Below are 18,462 nucleotides of genomic sequence, written 5' to 3'. Positions count from 1 at the left end.
ATGCTAGCCACTGAGAAACATCCACCACCCGAGGCTTTTGGCATGTGATTTTGAAAAGTCTCACTCAGTTGCCAAGGCTGGCCTCAACTCTGTGCCTAAGGCTCCCTCCACATCCAGCTTTGTATTTTCCTGCTTCAGCCTCTTAAGTGGCAGGGATTATACAGTGGTACCCTAAAGCCCTAATGATGAAGTTTTGTTTTGTTTTGTTGGTCTTATTCTTACTTTTAAATGTATGCAAGCATTTAATTTTAACCACCTGAGAGTAAAGCAGTTTATTTTTATCACCCTGGAAACTAGCAATATATTCTTACTTGGCTTACTGTTGTGTGTGTGTGTGTAAGCTTCCAATTCATGATACAAAATTGATCAATTGTGACAAAAACTTCTCCAAATAAATATCTTAAAAATATAAATGGCTGCTAGTTGAAAGTGTACATCCTAAAAACCCTCAAAAGGTGTTCCTGAAAAGACAAGTGAATTCATGCTGGGCGTGGTGGCACACACCTTCAATCCTAGCACTCGGGAGGCAGAGGCAGGCGGATCGCTGTGAATTCGAGGCCAGCCTGGTCTACAAAGTGAGTCCAGGATGGCCAAGGCTACACAGAGAAACCCTGTCTCGGAAAAAAAAAAAAAAAAAGACAAGTGAATTATTGAATGCAAGTGCCTTCAGAGAGGGCATTTCTGTGTATAAAAATCTGTGTTTAGAATATGCAATTTTAGAAAAAAATTCCTTTCTTCTTTTCCTGATGTTAAAGTTCATGGTTCGGATGATGTATTAGCACATACATAATATATATAGAAATATGGCTGTCATATACTTAGAAAAGTAACAAGCATCATATTTGAATATATATCCTCAAAAATCTTATGTTTTCTTCAAGAAGTATTTAACTTTTTACTGTGTAATAAATACAAAAAAATTTAGTGCATCGCTCTGAGCAAGTTTATTCCTAAAGTGATATTTCTGCCTTGGCTGATTGACAGGCCTCACAATTATATTTCAATAACTTTTCTGTTTAAAACATCTTGTTACTTCTTAAATAATATAGTTTATGCCACGTGTAGTTGTGTGTGTATGCATATGCTTGTATACTCGGCTTATATGTTCATGTTAAAAATTGTTTATACTTTTAAAAATCTATCTTAAGGAACACCCCAACAATCTTTAATCTACAGCTAGATTTGGTGGGACAGACTTGTAACTCCAATTACCAAGGGGGCTAAGGCGTGAAGATCATAAATTCAATATCACTCTGGGCTACAATGAGTTCAAGGGCAGTCTGGGCCATGTAATAAGACTCACAGTAAAAAAATAAAGGAGGGTTAGAGTGTTTGTTACTATGCTCAGTCCTCTGAACTGGGAAAAAGCACACAGCTTACTCTACACAATTTATATCCAATACCATTCACTGCAGGTGCAGAAAAATCAGCCTTGGCCTTCAAGTCAAAGATAAGTTCGGCCAGCAAGATGGCGCCATAGGTGAGGTGTTTGCTTTGTTACTTGAGTTTGGCCCCAGGCACTCACATGATAGTTGACTGTTTTCAACTATTCCTTGATGAATGTCTGTATCTTCTGGTGACTACCCTCCTGGAGCTCCCTGAGGAGGTACTTGCTCTCTAGTCCTCTGTGCAGATGGAAATCTGAATCTCTTCTTATTGACTCGCAAGGTTCCTTGTGTTTTCTAGGTATTGGTGCTGGGATTTCTCATGCTCATGCACATGCACACCACACCATACATCACACACACACACACACACACACACACACAACATACAGGAATGCACAATTCTCAAAAGGAAATAGTGAGGCACTGCGTTAATTATTTTTTAGGTTGAAACTTAATGGTAGGTGATTCTAAGAAGCCCTTTATTCTTTCCTTATATCATAAATCTCAACAGACAACCGTCTGGATAGTTAATAGACAATTGCACCACAGTTCTCCCACGCTTTGGTATGTGGGAGATGAGCCATGGTTTGTCATTAAACGTGATGGAAGTGAAAGGCATCACAGCATCCTTCTGCATCTTTTTTACGACACCCACTCCTGTGATACTGAAAGAAAGCTGCCACTTACTGCTCTCCACACTCTTATGTCAGCTGATGGGCACTGTGTTTTTGTGCTTTGAATAGGAATGTTTCCATGTTCCCTGGCTGCCCTGAAGCTCATATATAGAACAGGTTTGCCTGGAACTTGAGATCCGTGTAACGCAGCCTCCGAAGTGAGAGGATAACAGGCCTGTGTCACCATGCTACTCTTTCGCAGCGTTAATTGTCAAGTTTCCCACCACTCAATTCCACTTCAGGTCACAAAAAATCTCTATCCTTATCTTCTAGTAACGTCTACAGTTTTTACTTTCATACTCAGGCACTGATCCCCTGTCAGTGTGTAAAATACTAGCCTTGAAGCTGGGAAGATGGCGCAGTAGATGAAGCACTTGCCGCACAAGCACATGCAACTCTGTTTGGATCCTTAGCTCCAACACCTCTTCACACTTTCTAAGTCAGCACCACCTGAGTGACTCTTGCCCTACCAAGTTCGTCTCCAACACAAGACAGAAACTTGGCCATATCTGGAACATAGCTTCTGTGTGCTGACTCTCAGGAAACCCTTTCCAGCTTTCACCTCAGCGATACTAGTTTCTTCTTAATCATTGCTAATTTCTTATCTAGAGCTGACTGGAATCAAGTGTCCCAGAAAAATAGTACTTCTGGTATCTTGGGTATCTTGTTGATCCACATTTGATTCTTTAGCCCCAGCCAACCAGAGCCACAAAAATACAGAATCTTAATTCAAAGTAACAAATGGCTCTGATGGAGTCTTTAAACTATCCTTGGAACGTCACAAGCCAGATGTCCATCATCTGCATCGTGCTCAACATTCTTGTTGTCCAAGCTGCTACAGAACAGCCCACCAAGCTCTCCACACTCAACGGACTTTATTGTCCAAATTTCCAAATCCACAGTCCTCCCCAAAGCATATAGTTATGTCTGTCACGGCAGTACCCTACTATCCTAGTACCAATTTGTGTTGCCTAGCATTTTCTCTCTCTCTCTCTCTCTCTCTCTCTCTCTCCTCTCTCTCTCTCTCTCTCTCTCTCTCTTCTCTCTCTCTCTCTCTCTCTCTCTCTCTCTCTCTCTCCCCTCCCCTCTGTGTGTGTGTGTGCGCGCGCGCGTGCGCGCGTGTGTGTGTGTGTGTACACACACGCGCGCGCAGGTATACACCAGAGGAAACTCTTGACTGTTATGTTTCATGTATCAAGGCTGCATGCTTTGTTTGCACTGGCTCCAGTGATGGAGAAGATTCAGAGGCACGGTTGGTGTCCAGGACTACTCTATACAGGTCTGACAGCTCTTATCCAGGAGCCAGGCCCACCCCATAGGACCACACCCTTTGCTTCCTGCACAGATGTCTCCCCATCCCTTTTCTAGTTTTTTCCCAACATGTTGCAGACGGGACTGCCTGTTGTGTTCTGGTTTCTTTTCTACATTATTGGCATAGAGTCAACCCATTTGAATGTCACGGTGTGCGTGGGTGCCCTCTCCCTGCACTGATTAAGACCGAGGTGTCTACACATCCAGTCTTTCCTGGGGCTTTATCTCTCACTGAACTCCAACCATAATCTCGGCTAAGCATCAACAGTGAGGTCACATTTTAAGTCAGAAATGTGGATGAATTCAAGAATTGTTCTCTTTTTTTGTGTACCGTCAGCATGCCTGTAGCTATGGTGATATTCATGAGGATCCGAGCTGATGCTTGTGTGTCTCTACTGAAAAATTAATAAATAAGGCACACTAAGCCCTCTCATTTGGCCAAAGTAAATCCATGACATTCGATTTGATAACCTGCTCAGAATTGGGAAAATTACTTCAATTGGTCCAGCCCATATCACCTAGGGCATATTTCCAGATAATTCTAGTCCCACTTGGTATTAAGAAACTGTACTGAAAACAGAAAACAAACCATCATCAGCATGATGTGCTCAGTATTCAGTGTATCAGAGGTCAACACGACATTTATGCCCTTGGCAAGCCTTGACTATCCAGGCCCTTTACCTTATAGGTCCTGACCAGCCAATGTTCTGTGGCATGTGCTTCATCTGACATCAAACTCAAATATTTTTATTACCAATCACGGTGTTTCAGACACAGACAAAGCCTGGTGGATGCTTGGCTTCTGTGTAGACCTGCCCAAACCTGAGGTACCATATTTTGTGCAAAAGGCAGTTGAGAAACATAGGAGAACCCTCATGGTCCACAAGAAATTCCCCAGTTGGAGTACAGTGGTCATTGTCCTTGATTTGTCTTCCTCTGTTTGTGCTTCCTCCAACACAGACTAGCCAGAGAAACCTGGTATCACCAAATGCTCAGTGAGGCCTCCAAAACATTGAGGACACAGCTGATAATCAAGCTTCCTCAAAACTTCATAGCATTTTTTTCCCTGTGGATGCTATTGCCACACTACTCAAGAAATGTGGGCGTTATTCCATGTGTTATTGTCCACCACATTGTGTGATTTGCCAGTGCAGTAATTTGGTAGCTTTAATCCCACCATCACATGACATTTGCATCCTCTGGAGTATTGTGATGAATCCAATAATATGCCTCTCAGAAGTCATCAAAAGTTACCCTACTGCCAACCCCACTACAAGCAGCAGTAAATTAGGGGTAAGGGTGTAAGTCCTCATTGGTCACCCAGGTAAAATGACAAGTGCAGTGATAAGAAAGTGTGCCATGACCAGCATCATCCCACTTAATTCTTCATTCTTAATAAAATAAGTAGAACTGCGGTGCTTCTTGCCCTTCTTGTCTGGGTGGCTTACATTGACACTCTTCCTTTATAATATAAATATATTATTAAAAATACAACAAAGTTTATATGGACAACAACAGGGAGACAGCAATTCCAGAAAGAACTCACTCAACAAGTTCCAGTATCCGTACTAGATGCACAGTTGCCTCTGAACAATACTTTTTGGCCACACCAGATGTGATGATAAAATTCAGGCTCTAGACAGATTCCTAAAGCAGTAATGGAAGCCAACTGGAAACATAAAGACAAGGAGATGAATATCAAAGCAGTTGGAGGACCTGGCTGCAAGCCAATGCTCAGACACACTGGCAATAGTAAGGATGCTTTTTTTTTCTTTAAGTCTATGAAGGATCCAGCAGTGAATACAAAAACCCTGTCCAGGGAGAAATCTTTCCTGTCAGCATAAGCAGAGCTCCAATACTGGAGAGGACAAAGCCAACAGGGAGATGACACTCCAGGAAAGAACTTCGCATTGCTGTGAATTCATATGTCTGTGTAGGTAATCCATAAAGGCATGCTTCTGACAGAGGCCAAGCACTCCAAAGGCTGCCATGTGTTCTGATGAAAGGGCAGGCTGGAGGCCCACAAAGGAGAGCTGCATAGAAAAAATGATGCTTGGGCAATAAGCAGTGCAGTTAGCTATATAGATCCAAATGGGAAAATAGCACGTTTGCATTAGCATTGGGACACAAAGACGGTCAGGCTGACCAGAATCATATAACCTGCCCAATGGACAGAACTCTTCTTTATTGGCTTGATCCACATGCCATAGGTGAGAAAGATGCAAAAGACAGTGATGCCTAGCCGGGCGTGGTGGCGCACGCCTTTAATCCCAGCGCTCGGGAGGCAGAGGCAGGTGGATCGCTGTGAGTTCGAGGCCAGCCTGGTCTACAAAGAGGGTCCAGGACAGCCAAGGCTACACAGAGAAACCCTGTCTCAAAAAAATCAAAAATAAATAAATAAATAAATAAAATTAAAAAAAAAAAAAAAAGACAGTGATGCCTTCGTTGTTGTATGAGCCAACTACAGGAGGAGAAATATCCAGAACCTAAAGCAATCATGGCAGCAGCAAGAAGCCTGCTCCTGCAACCTTGAGCTCTTTGGTAAGGTGACATTTAATTATAGCGGTAGAGTAGAAGAGACAAGCCAGGAAAACAGACATTCAGAATGTGGGTGGGGTTGTGGAAAAAAATATTGAGTACATGCTGTATTGCAGGAGAGATGATCATACGCCTGGGGAAATTGTTCCTTCAGTGATTTGTCCCAAGGAGTTGCAGGACTTAATCATTAAAACAGTTATGGAATTTATAAAATCCTTCCTCAGCCAGAAACTAAGTACTCCAATAATTCAAGTACGAATCAAAACCATGGATAACACTTTTAAATCTGAGGACAGCAAAGAGATGAGTGGGAGAAATAACACAGCAGCCACTGACAGAATGAAAGCTTCAGAAGTGTGTCCTACTTCTCATAGGACAATGACGAAAATCCAGGCTTAGTCATCTTGGCATCAGTGGTTGGTAACTGGTGCTATTCCAATAGCGTGCAGACACTCCACAGAAGCCCACCTAGCTCCCCCTGCTACCCACTCAGTGACACACCCAACCTTACGTTATGTTAGTCTATTACACGTTACTATAGAAAGCTACCTGACACCTGGGTGAAATCTCTTACTGGAGTGCTCAACCTGGTCTGTAGTCTGATTTCCTTGTCATCCTGACAAGTATCTGAAAAGCACAGGGAGGAAAACTGAATTCTTCACCAACCTCTGAGAGCTTTCAGCCCATCGTGGTGGAAAGGCAGAGCCGGCAGGAAGCAGATGGAATGGCTGCACTAGAAGCCATGTTCCTTTCCCTTATGTTTCTTCTGAGCCTTGGCCTGAGGAACGGTGCAGTCTGTGTGTAGACTGGGCCTCCCCCACAGTCCGATATCTTATTCTTGTTACGCCCTTTGAGATGCTTGCTGAGGTGTGTAGAGGATGCCACACTAACCACCTAGGTGCTTCCTAAGCCAATCAATTAACAGGACTGGTCCATTTATAAAGTAAAGAGGTGGGTTTCAGCTCAGCCTTAGCATCTGCTCAGCTTCTAGTGAGTGTCTCATTCCACTCAAGACATGGATGGGTACACAGGATGGGGAGCAAGCATTTGCAGCAGGAGCACAGAAACATGAGAGACGGGCATCTGCTCTGATTTATTGCAGCCCACACAAGGCCCATCCTCTAGATCAACACTGAAGCATACCCACCGTAGCACCCCATGACCTAGTCACCTCCCACTAAGCCTCACCTCTTTACAGTCTCATTTTGTGCTGCAGGCTAAGCTTCATGCGAGGCAACTGTACCCTAAGGCCCAGAGCCATCCATGATGTGTCCTTGCAAGCACATGTACAGGGCCGGAACAGATGGTCTGTGCTTGAGGCCACTTGCTGCTCATACAGAAGACCCGAGTTTGATTTCTAGCACCAATTATGGGTGGCTCATGAGTGCCTGTAGCTCCGGCTCCAGAAAATTTATCCAATTCTCACTTCTGTACTTCATGGGCACCCATATACATGTGCACACAAAGAGCACACACAATTAATTAAACAGACATTGACCAGCATGCAATGCCATCTATCAATCTTCATTGAGTCACACACAGTCCATCCCCTAAAAGTGCTTGCTGTGTTTAACCCTCTCTTCTGGAACACCCAAAGCCTCTTCTCTCCCCTTTCATTATAATTTCGTCTTCTGTAAAATGTCATGTAACTTGAGGCACACAGAATGCGGCCTTTAAGAAGTTCTGTTACATAGCAGTATGCTTTTAAGATTTTCCCAGCTTGCAGCCTGATCACATATCTATTTTTTCCTGAATATTATTTTACTATGTGTGTCTAGCATTTTTATCCTCTGCAGTTATGGCTGTTTTTAGTCGGAGTGAGAATGAGATGAGCAGAGCTGCTCCAGGCAGCTCTGCATAGATTCTGCATGGAGCTATCTTTTCAAAGCAGACAAGTTGCTTGATCACATTTGGTAAAACTACATTTAGTTTGGAAGAAGCTATAAAGCCGTTTTCCAGAGTGTCTGCGTGGCCCCTTATCCTAACAAAATTGGATGCACATTCCTCTCCAGCCTCACTAACATTTTGGACTGCCAATTCTTTTTTTGCTATTCCAATATTCAATTACTGTTTTAATCTGAAATTTGCTAATAGTGTATCTCTCCAGCATATTTTTACCTTGCTTATTTTCCATGAGTGTCTTCCTTGATGTAGTGGCCTGTTTGAAAATAGGTTTCTGTGGCTTTAGGAGAACTTGTTACTCTTACAAAAAGACTGAGTTCCATTCAGAGCCTAAGTCAGGTGGCTCAGAATGACCTGTAACTCCAACTGTGGGGAGCCTCGCACCCTCTTCTGGCTCCTAACAGTACCACACACATGCACACACATAATTACAAACAAAAGGAAACCAGAGTTTTCTTTTCTTATTGCATTTTTAGTATATTTTTGGATATTTCAGAAGCTGGTCTTTTATCAGATATGTGTTTTATAGACTTTTTTTCCAATCTTTTCTTTTTATTCTTGTAATATTCATTTCCTCAGAGAAGAATAAAGTCCAACTTGGAACTTTTCTGCCTTTATTCATGATCTTGGTGTTTTATCTAAAACATTTTGTATTTGTAAATCCAATGTTTCCTAGGTTTTTAAATTTTGTTTTCTTCTATATGATTTAAATATTACCTTTAGGCATATAATTCATTTTTGGTTGAAATTCATGAAACATGTCAAATCTGTAGTTCCTTTCCTTGTTTGGCAGGTTTTCACTCATTGTGCCAACATCATTTCTTGAAATGTCTGTCTGGTCTCATTGAGTGGCCTTGGTTGGAGCCTTTAGCTGACTGTGACTATTTTGGAGCACTGCACAGTGGTCCTCTGAGTAGCAGTCCACTCTCTCAGCAGCGCATCTTCCCTTGGTTACCCCAGGGGTACAGTGAGTTTAGTGTTAGCTAGAGAGAAGAATTTCAGACCTATTGTCCTACAGTACAATTTTGGCTCCTTTAAGTCTCCTTGTCTCTGTGTCAACTTTATGCTTAGTTTATTAGTACCAATAGCTCAGCTTGTCTGGATTCTAATTGGGATTTCCCTGAATCTATAAATAAAACTAGGAGTAAGCTATATCTCACCCATGCTTTGATTTATGTTATCGTCTTACATTGGAGTGTTAGATTTTTTTATTTAACATTTAGATCTTATGCATATTTGATACATTTTTACTGAATAACCTCAGATTTTACTCAATTTTATGAGTAAAAATTTAAAACATGAACTTTAGGTATACTTTGCTGATATTTTACCATGAACTTAAATTGGTTTGTGAAAGGTGTATGCATGCATCAGTCAACATTACCATATTTTAAAAAAATCATAAATATATTTTCTAGGAGAATTGGTTCTTTTATCATCATATAACATTGATATTTATTCCCAATATTTTTTCATTTTTGAAGTCTGCATTGTCTGATATTAATGCAGCTATTCTGGTTTTCTTTCACTTAGTGTTAGCATTGTAACCTTTTCACTGTTAACCTGAGTCTTTAGATGTTAAGTGAGTTTTCATAGACAGTGTAGAACCTGTTTCTTTAATTCCGTGTCACAACTTCTTACAATTTGATGCATCAAGACTATTCGCAGTTAAAGTGACCTTTACTACATTGGATTATGGGTTACCATGCCTGTAGTTCTTTCAGCATACAATGACAATTTGCTAAATCCTAGCATGTATCACAGCAGCCGTATGTTGTTATGACAGAGTTGTCATCACAGTGTTGCAGCATCGTTCGGTGCTCACTTATTTGTGGTGATGCAGGTGTAAACCAGCCCACTGTGTTGCCATAGTTACAGAAGTAGAGCACACATCCCAGGTATGATATATAGTAAACAGGCTTGTGGTATAGCTCAGCTGGGCAACCCTGACTGGCTCAGGAAATTCTGGTTTTTGCTGTTGTTGTTTGTTTCTGTCCTTCGTTCAATGGACTGTCTCTTGGTTGTAGGTGAGGCTGGCATAGGGGTGAGGGTCTCAGAAAACCCAGCAGCCACCCCGGAAATGAGGCTGGTGATGCATGGCTCGTTCACTGCCTTTTCTGCCTTTTTGTTTTTGCTTTGGTTCTCCTTTTCTGCCTTGCTGTATTTAGCTCTTGTGCACGTGCGTAGTAAGCGTTGATAGTCATCTTCCTTGGCATTTCAAGTTTCTTGAATCTATAGATTAATGAGTGGCATGTTGCAAACTCATCATGCATTGTCCCTTGAAACGTTTATTGTTTTCATCGCCTCCCTCTGGTTTTTTCAATTAAATGATGTTAACGCCTCTTAAATGTGCTCTAAACTGGCATGTTAGTAGTTTTGTTGGAGCTTTTTGGAACTTCCCTTTTCTCTTTGTGTTCGGATTTGCAGGTGCCTATTGAGTCACCCTTAGGCTCAGTAATTATTTCTTTTGTTATGTTCAACCTACTGATGAACTTGCCAAAAACATTCTGTACTTTTTAGTTTTGTCCTTTTATTTCTAGCATTTTATTCGGATTTTTAGAATTTTTTTATCTCTCTGTTTGCATCAGCCACAGGTTATTTCATGTTTCTCCCACTAGGTCCCCTAACATTTTAATCATGTTTGGTTTAGGCTCCCCCATCTGATCAGCTAAAACCTATGTCATATCTGACCCTGATGCTTGCTTTGTTTTTTCAGATATTTTTTTTCTTGCTCTTTGACTTGCCTTGTAATATTTTGTTGAAAGCCAGTCATACTGTGTCATTTAAAAGGCACTGAGGTAGCCGGGCATAGTGGTCCATGCCTTTAATCCCAGCATGCAGGGAGGCAGAGGCAGGCAGATTTTTGTGAGTTCGAGGCCAGCCTGGTCTACAAAAAGAGTCCAAGACAGCCAGGCTACACAGAAAAACTGTGTCTTGGGAAAAAAAGCACTGTGATAAGTCAGTCTTAGTGTGAGATCTTATTATAATCTAGCTTGAAGCTGGTCTCAAGTTCATGTTTGGTGTAGCTGTAATGAATGGCCAAATGTTTCAAATTCTGTCATGATTTCCCTAATAACTTTGGGTTTGGGGCTTCCCTATTAATTCTTATGAGTGCAGCTGGGGCTCATCTGATTTTAATGAACTCTTCTACTAGAGTTCTGTGGATAGTTAGAAAGGTGTAGAAGAGGAGATATACCTGTAATCTTGTGATTAAATTTCCTTATTTTAATGAAATTGTAGCTTGGGCTTTGCCATTATAAATGCTGCTTTTACCATGTTCATAACAGCTTTATTCATAATAGCCAGAACATGGAAACAGCCTAAGTGTCCCTCAGTAGAAGAATGGATAAAGAAACTGTGGTACATTTACACTATGGAATACTACTCAGCTATTAAAAACAAGGAATTCTCAAAATTTGTGGACAAATGGATTGAACTAGAAATGATCATAATGAGTGAGTTCACCCAGAAGCAGAAAGAGTCACATGGTATATACTCACTTATATCTGGACACTAGCCCAAGGGGCATGTCTCATGAAAGTCTTCACTTACCAGGAAAGTGGGACAGAGGGGAGGACATCTTATTGGGACTTTCGGTGAGAGAAGCATGGGAGAATGGGGAAATAGAAGGATCCAGAGGGTCCTAGAAACCTACAAGAAGAACATTATGACGGGCAGATCAGTGCCCAGGGGTCCTGCTCAAATTATGGCACCAGCCAAGGACAATACATGCAGTAAACTTCAAACTCTTACCCAGATCTAGCCAATGGACAGGACATTCTTCACAGTTGAGTGGAGAGTGGGGTCTGACTTTCACACGAACTCTGGTGTCCCGTATTTGACCACGTCCCCTGGATGAGGGGGTCTGGTGGCACTCAGAGGAAGGATAGCAGGGTACCAAGAAGAGATTTGATACCCTATGAGCATATAGAAGGGGAGGAGGTCCCCCTCAGTCACAGTCATAGGGGAGGAGAGTAAGAGGAAAATGAGAGGGAGGGAGGAGTGGGAGGATACAAGGGATGGGATAACAATTGAGATGTAATATGAGTAAATTAATAAAATATATTTTTAAAATGCTGCTTTTCTCCTGCCCCATCTAGTTCATAGACTCAAAGGATGCAGGCGGCTCCACCTGTCCACAGAGGATGCAGGCAGGCTCCACCTGTCCACAGAGGATGCAGGCAGGCACCAGCTGTCCATTGAAGAAAACTGTAGATATTTCCTCAGAGGACACAAATTTGTTCTAGAGAATGTTGAAGGTATTTCACAAAGGTTATTCTTTTTCCATCTTAGAGTTTGGGGAGGAGGCTACTGGATCTTCACTGTGAGGATATAGTGAGGTTCTTGATGGTAAAATTGACTAAAATCCAGGACCTTCAACACATTCTTACTCTCAAGATAGTTTCTACAAGCCTCCAGTTATTTATCATTATGGATACTTCTGAATTTTTGCTCGTTTGTGACTTCAGAAGATTCTTTCATTCTCTGAAGGTTCACCTCTCTCTCCAGGGTGGAGACTAGGTTAGTAATGTCTGTTCTCTGACAGGACCAAGATAAGTAATTGATTTCTTTTTGTTTGCTCAGATCTTTCTTATTAGAAGAGTGATATTAGCTCGGGACAAGTTATTCATGTTACAATATTGACTTGCTAAGCAAGATATGACACCAGTGTCGTAGTGGCACAAAGGTTATAAAGGTAACCAATCACTTTTTAAAAATTGAGCTTGAGACATACCCTAGAGGAGGAAATGTATACCTAATGCTATAAACCTTGTTATAACCTCATGGCTTAGGAATCCATAGGCCCTAGAGAAGAACCCACTACCATTGCCTTGATAGATGGACACACTGCCAAACTGTCCTCTAAATATTTATGCTTATATCTAGAGATCAGCACTGCTCTCAGCTTTAGCCAGAGAAGCCTCTCCTACAGGTGGCAGCAGTTTGTGCAAAGAGCCATCAAGTGACTGCTGAATGCTCAGCTCTAAGTGAGGCAACCATATATTTCCCTCTCTCCAAAGGCTCAAGGAGTGTCATGGAAGAGAGAGCCCAAAGAGTGGAGACTGAGGAATTTGAGGAGGTTGAGGAGGCTGAGGAGGCTGAGAAGGCTGAGAAGGCTGAGGAGGAGGCGATGAGACCCTGTCTTCTAGACATGGTATGGCCATTGCATTAATGAATCCACTGCTGCTGTGATTACCTGCACAGGATCATCAGCCAAAACTAGTTGGACTCAGTGGGTTACCAGTTGGGAGAGGAGAGGGAACAACAGGCAGGAAGTGAGTAGGGGAAAGTGTTAGCGTTGTTTGTAGGGAGTGAGAGTGGAGAGTTGAGGTAGAATTTTTCAAGAAACAGCGTTTGCTTATATGTATGAAATTTGTCCAAGAATAAACAGAAGATATTTTAAATGAAAAAAAAATGGACTGGAAATTTCTGAGCTTTTAACATTGAAAGCTGTAAGCAGAAGTCTGTTGGTTTTATCCTTAGTACCACACTGAGTGACTTGTACATCTTAGATTGCAGTGTGTAGGATGTTCGTGTATGTGTGGAATACAGAGACAGGCAAACAGGAAGACATGTTTCAAGGACTCTTCTGCCTCCCCCTTTGCTGTTACTGTGAGGGACTGTGTTTTAGTAACAGTACTATTTGCTTTAGTCCTAGCTGGACCACAAAGAGCTCCAGTGCCCCTCTGCCCCCACCACCAACCCCTACCCCCAAGCTGATGGCCACTGTCATGACACGAAGGCCTGTCTTTCAAGACATTCTTTTTCAGAAGCCTGCTGCAGGTGCCATTTGGAATTTCTCTGCTTTTTCTTTCTGCCTCTCTAGCAGCTATGCCCTGTTAGGTTGAATATCTGTTAAAGTAGTTTTATAGTTCTAACTTGGGCTTCTATGCTTGCTGATCACTGCCATATGACGTGAAAAGCTCCTCTGCTCTCCACAACAGGGACTCATCTTCCTCTGTATGCTCCACAATACTCACGGGGCTCATTGATCGGTTCCTCCTGGCCCCATTTGCACATAGTATAGTTTGTGGATTTACATTCCATGGATTTATTCTTATTCCATGTGGTACTGTACTTGTTTAAAGGAAGAGAAGCAGGAAGGCCCAAAATTGAGAAACCATTCTGCTCCAGATCTCTGTTCCAAATGTGGCAATAAGAAGAAAGAGCTGGAAAATGGAAAGTGAACAGCAGGGCCAGCCGGCCGCCTCCTGAGGACGGTGGTCACGGCACTGGCACCTCTGCAGTGCCAACTTCCTTCATGAACACGTAGCCTTCTGCCTCTTCTACTTGCTCCTGTGCTTTTTCTTTTTGGTGCTATGTGCTCCTTGTTTGAATTTCAACACAGCTAGGGGGTAAGGTACATATTCAGCACTTTGTATGTCCTTGTAAGAGTCAAGTCACATGAACATCATTCTACCGAGAGAACACCAGCAAGAAAGAGAATTACTTCCATGTTTATATTGCCAGGGTTTTCTTATGTTCTGCTATGAAGTACAATTATACAAGCAGATAACCATTTAATGATTCTAATGTTTTCACTGTCCATCCCTGCCCCACATCCACATATAGGAGTTGCTTTACCAGACACGGGCACTCCAGTGTAGTCATTAGGAGAGTATTTCTTCAGTACACTCTGCCAGAAAAAAAATTAAAACAGAAATACTTTCAGCCAATATGGTTTTCACATTTCTTCTGATTAATTACTTACACAACTGCATAAAATATTTCAAATATATTTGAGTTTGCACAAACTCAATTATATCCATGTACTTTGCATTTAAAAGAAATCTGCCCACTTATTTAGAGAATTAAAATATCAAAAAGGCTCTTAATAACAAAAAAATAGTGAGTTTTATAAGAATGTGTGTTGGAGGGGAAGTCAAATTTGTTTGCTTTCAGTCGCATTTTATTACAAACCCAGGAGTAAATGGCACAGCTTCAGCGTGTCATTATCTCCACCATAGGCTGGCTTTGCTTCAACCTGCCATTATTTCCACCATAGGCTGGGCTTGCATGCTTCTATTTAGACAGTGCTTCTGTCTGGGCACCTTTGAGAACATCTCGGCACCAAGAAGAGGTACCAGGCCTCTTACCTGTCACAAGTGTGGCCCAGAAGTGACTTTGCAACTATGAACGCAATAGATAGCACCATAGATTCCAGAATGCAAGCTAACTTTGGCCAGGGGTCCCTCCCATCACCAAACAAACAGACAGATACAACCATGCCCAGCAGGGCAGTGAGGAGACAGAAATGTCAGAGAAGATCCCAAGAGGCTGCACAGGGGCCAGCCAGGATGGTGAAGCATCAGTAGTGGGCAGCCGAGATGGAATGTGATGTGTCTGTGCTTTCTAAGGATGTACAAATGGTCAAGGCTCATAGGGGAAAGGAGAGGGCTTAGGAGGTAGTCACAAAGCCTATTAAAAACAAAGAAGAATTGCTCTGTTCTCCTCAACCCTAAACTACAGTAGGTAAACATTCCCTTAGATTGGGAAGGTAGAAACAGAGGCAACCAAAAGAGTTTCCTTGAGCCCAAACTCTGGAACAGATAAGGAGGAAGAAGTTTATTGAACCATCTTGGATTAAGCGACTGCTTCCATCTTCCCAGAGAGCTTAATAATTTGATCTCTGGGTTTTTGGGTTTTGTAAACACAACAGCCTTTTCAGAAAACAGGCAGGTACAGTGAGACACCCTTTCAGTAGAGTGTGAGTGCTGTGGAAGTTTTGGGTTCTATGTGAACATGTTTTTGTTTTAATCCCAGGTGTGGGATATGGAGGCTGCTCCAGCATGTCCACAGCTGATAGTTGTCTCTCAGGAGGGTAAGTGATGTTTGTCAGCTGTGAATTACCTTGTGCGTGGGCGTGGTCTTTCTCAGTGGGGATAAAAGAGGAAGGCTGCTGGTGCTTCCTCCTGCTGCTGCTCCTGGTTGCTGTTGATGTAGTTTGAGGGGAAGTTGGAGATGCCATGAAATGAGGATTGGACTCTCTCTAAGGAACATGACGACCCTGAGCAGGATCAGCTAAGGACAACTCTGCCCCCTCTCCCCACTAACCTTCTTTCTCTCCAACCTGGTGTTGGTGTGTTGGAAGGGATTGGGGTGGAGAAGGGAGAAAGAGATTTGAGGAACTCAGAGGAAAAAATGAATTTTAAAAGTATGCCAGCACGAGAGGAACTCAAATCCAGTGAGTGCGACATGGTGACTATTATGCCTGTGACTAACAAATGAAGGTTCCACAGCCCAGAAGTCCACCCTTCCTATGGCAGCCAGAGAGGATGCAGCAGCACTCAGGAAACAGAAACATCTCAAGCCAAGGACCCTGTTCATCTTTCCTCTGTGTGTCATTGGCCCACATTAACTGTCATCCATGTGGAAGATGATGTCTCAGATGGAAAGTATTAGATTACGAAAGAGCAGCCATGAGTTACTTTCTTCAGGATTAACTTTGACACATACACAGAAAGCTACAAACAGGTAAGACAGATTGGTCTCTTCTCTCTAAGCTTGTCTCTGTAAGTGAATTCTTTCTTTACTTAGCAGTGGCCAGGGTAAAGGGCATCACCAATTGAACTAGCTTGCGTATCTTAATTATCTTTAGCCACTTAAAGCAAATTGGTACCTTTTATGACTAGGATTTTCCAATTTCATCCCTGTTAAGTTTGAGCCTTAAGAAAGTATAATTATGAATTAAATATCCTTTAATATCAAAATAAACTCTAAACCATAAATACAGTCCACAAAGAGAACAGGACCCTCAATTGATAGTGCACTTCTGCAGAATTCCAATTTTCTATATGGCTCAGTTTCTCCAAATAGCTAAAGCTTAACAAAGATAGCAAAAATATCAGATTTTTTTTTATATGAGCTAGTTTTAAAACAAACCATGTTGGATGCCTGGTGTTGTCTCCTTGGTCTAAAAAAAGAAATACAATGCTAAGTAGATGAATATCACATGAACAGTAACCTTCGCCAAGTTGTTGGTAAATCTAATGACGTGCTTCCATCTTGTCACCAGCTAAGATGGTGGCAAGCCACTTGGTGTTCCAAGGGGAGCCAACCAGGCACATGCCCTTTCCCTAAACAAGACTTGAATGCAAGTTACTTACAGGTATGCTGTCGCAAATTAAGATTGTCAATGTAAGTATTATCCCCCTTTTTGGTAAAGATTTTAAGATAACTGTAAATTTTATAGGTCATTTATAAATCATGCTTGATAAACTTACAAACCTCAAATACAGAAAGTTAAACTGTCCACAAAAGCAAAGCTTTAAAGCCAGGAAAGGAAACCAAGGAAAGGAAGGAGGTGGTAATCAGTGAGACACGGAGGAAGGGAAACAGCTCACGGCTTTGTGGTTCTCAAGCTCAGTGTTGTTTCCTGGGCTGCTTTGTTTTATTTTCCATCTCCATGTCATAGAGTCAGGCAGCAATCCTGACCTATTTGGAGGGCACTTTTAAACAAACATGCCCAGGTCTGGAGCAGGCAGGCCAAATTTCAACTGCAGAGCCAGGCTTTTTAATAGAGAAGAGCATTGAGAGGACTCACAGGTGAGCACCACTCTGGTAGGCTTTGCCCTTCTCCCCCATTCCCTCTGCCTTGCTAAAAACCATTAGATTACATTCCTGAAGCTAGCTCCCAAGGTCTATTCCTTTATTTGGCCACTTCCTCCTTCTGAGGCTGACTACCAAGGTCCAGCTATCAAAGTATTGAAGTCCAGCAATCCAAAGTCCCCTTAGGCTCACCTAATTAACATGCCCAGTTAAAATTAAACACCTCATGTTAACAAGGGGATTTCCCTTGTACCTTTATAAACTGCCATTTGTCTATGGGCCACGTCTGTCTCCTTTCTACCCAGAGGGGTCCTTTGTCCCTCCTACATGAATATCCCTTCCCTTTCTGCCCCATCCTCTGTCTCCTGTCCTTGTCTCTTATTCCTTGTGCTCTGTCCTTCTGTGGCAAATCAATCTCCTTTGTGCTGAGAACTTGGTCTTAAGGGTCTTGAGCCAATACTTTTCCTTTCAAGCATAAAACAAATTGTTAATATTATCTGTACCCCCGTATCTGTCTCTGTAAGACTGAATCCAACAATCTTCCATCAACAGCCATTCTGTGTCTGACTGCAGTTGGAAGCAGACAGCCTGAAATGCTTTTGTCTCTTAACTGTGAGATGTACACGCAGCACTTTCCAGGCTGGGAGAGGTCAAAAGCATAAGGCAAAAGAGTTCTTCTATACTGTCTCAGGAATAGATGTGTGTGGATGCCCAGTGGAGACAGATGGCATTCTGACTGTGAGCATGGTGTAAACCAGGACCTTGAGAAAATTTAAAGTGAACTGTGATCTTTACAGGGAAGGGGCCTTGGACCATGCTAATTTTCTGCCTTGTGGAGTTATCTAAATTAGCTTAAATATTAAAGTTCTGATTTTGGGCCAGCAGGGGTAGTCTCCCAACCATTTGTCCAATGTATATTGAGGCCAGATTAGGACTGAGAGGTGAACAAGTGACCCCAGGATGAGGTCTCCCAATTGGAGTGTTTTAGGTTAGTCTGCAGCCAGCCTGAGGATGTGTACTTTTGGAATGGAGAATTTAGAACTCATGGTGGGGCCCAGGATCAAGATAAAAACAGCAGTGGATATCCACTCCAGGCATCC

General features: G+C 42.2%; 1 pseudogene; it reads right to left on the bottom strand.

The window, feature by feature from the left end:
• Nucleotides 1–4,015: 4,015 nt before the first annotated feature.
• Nucleotides 4,016–6,314, bottom strand: LOC127187080 (dolichyl-diphosphooligosaccharide--protein glycosyltransferase subunit STT3A-like; annotated as a pseudogene).
• Nucleotides 6,315–18,462: the final 12,148 nt, after the last annotated feature.

This window comes from Acomys russatus, chromosome 3, assembly GCF_903995435.1.
Source record: "Acomys russatus chromosome 3, mAcoRus1.1, whole genome shotgun sequence".
NCBI classification, from domain to species: domain Eukaryota; kingdom Metazoa; phylum Chordata; class Mammalia; order Rodentia; family Muridae; genus Acomys; species Acomys russatus.
This window is presented reverse-complemented; position numbering and strand designations above follow the sequence as displayed.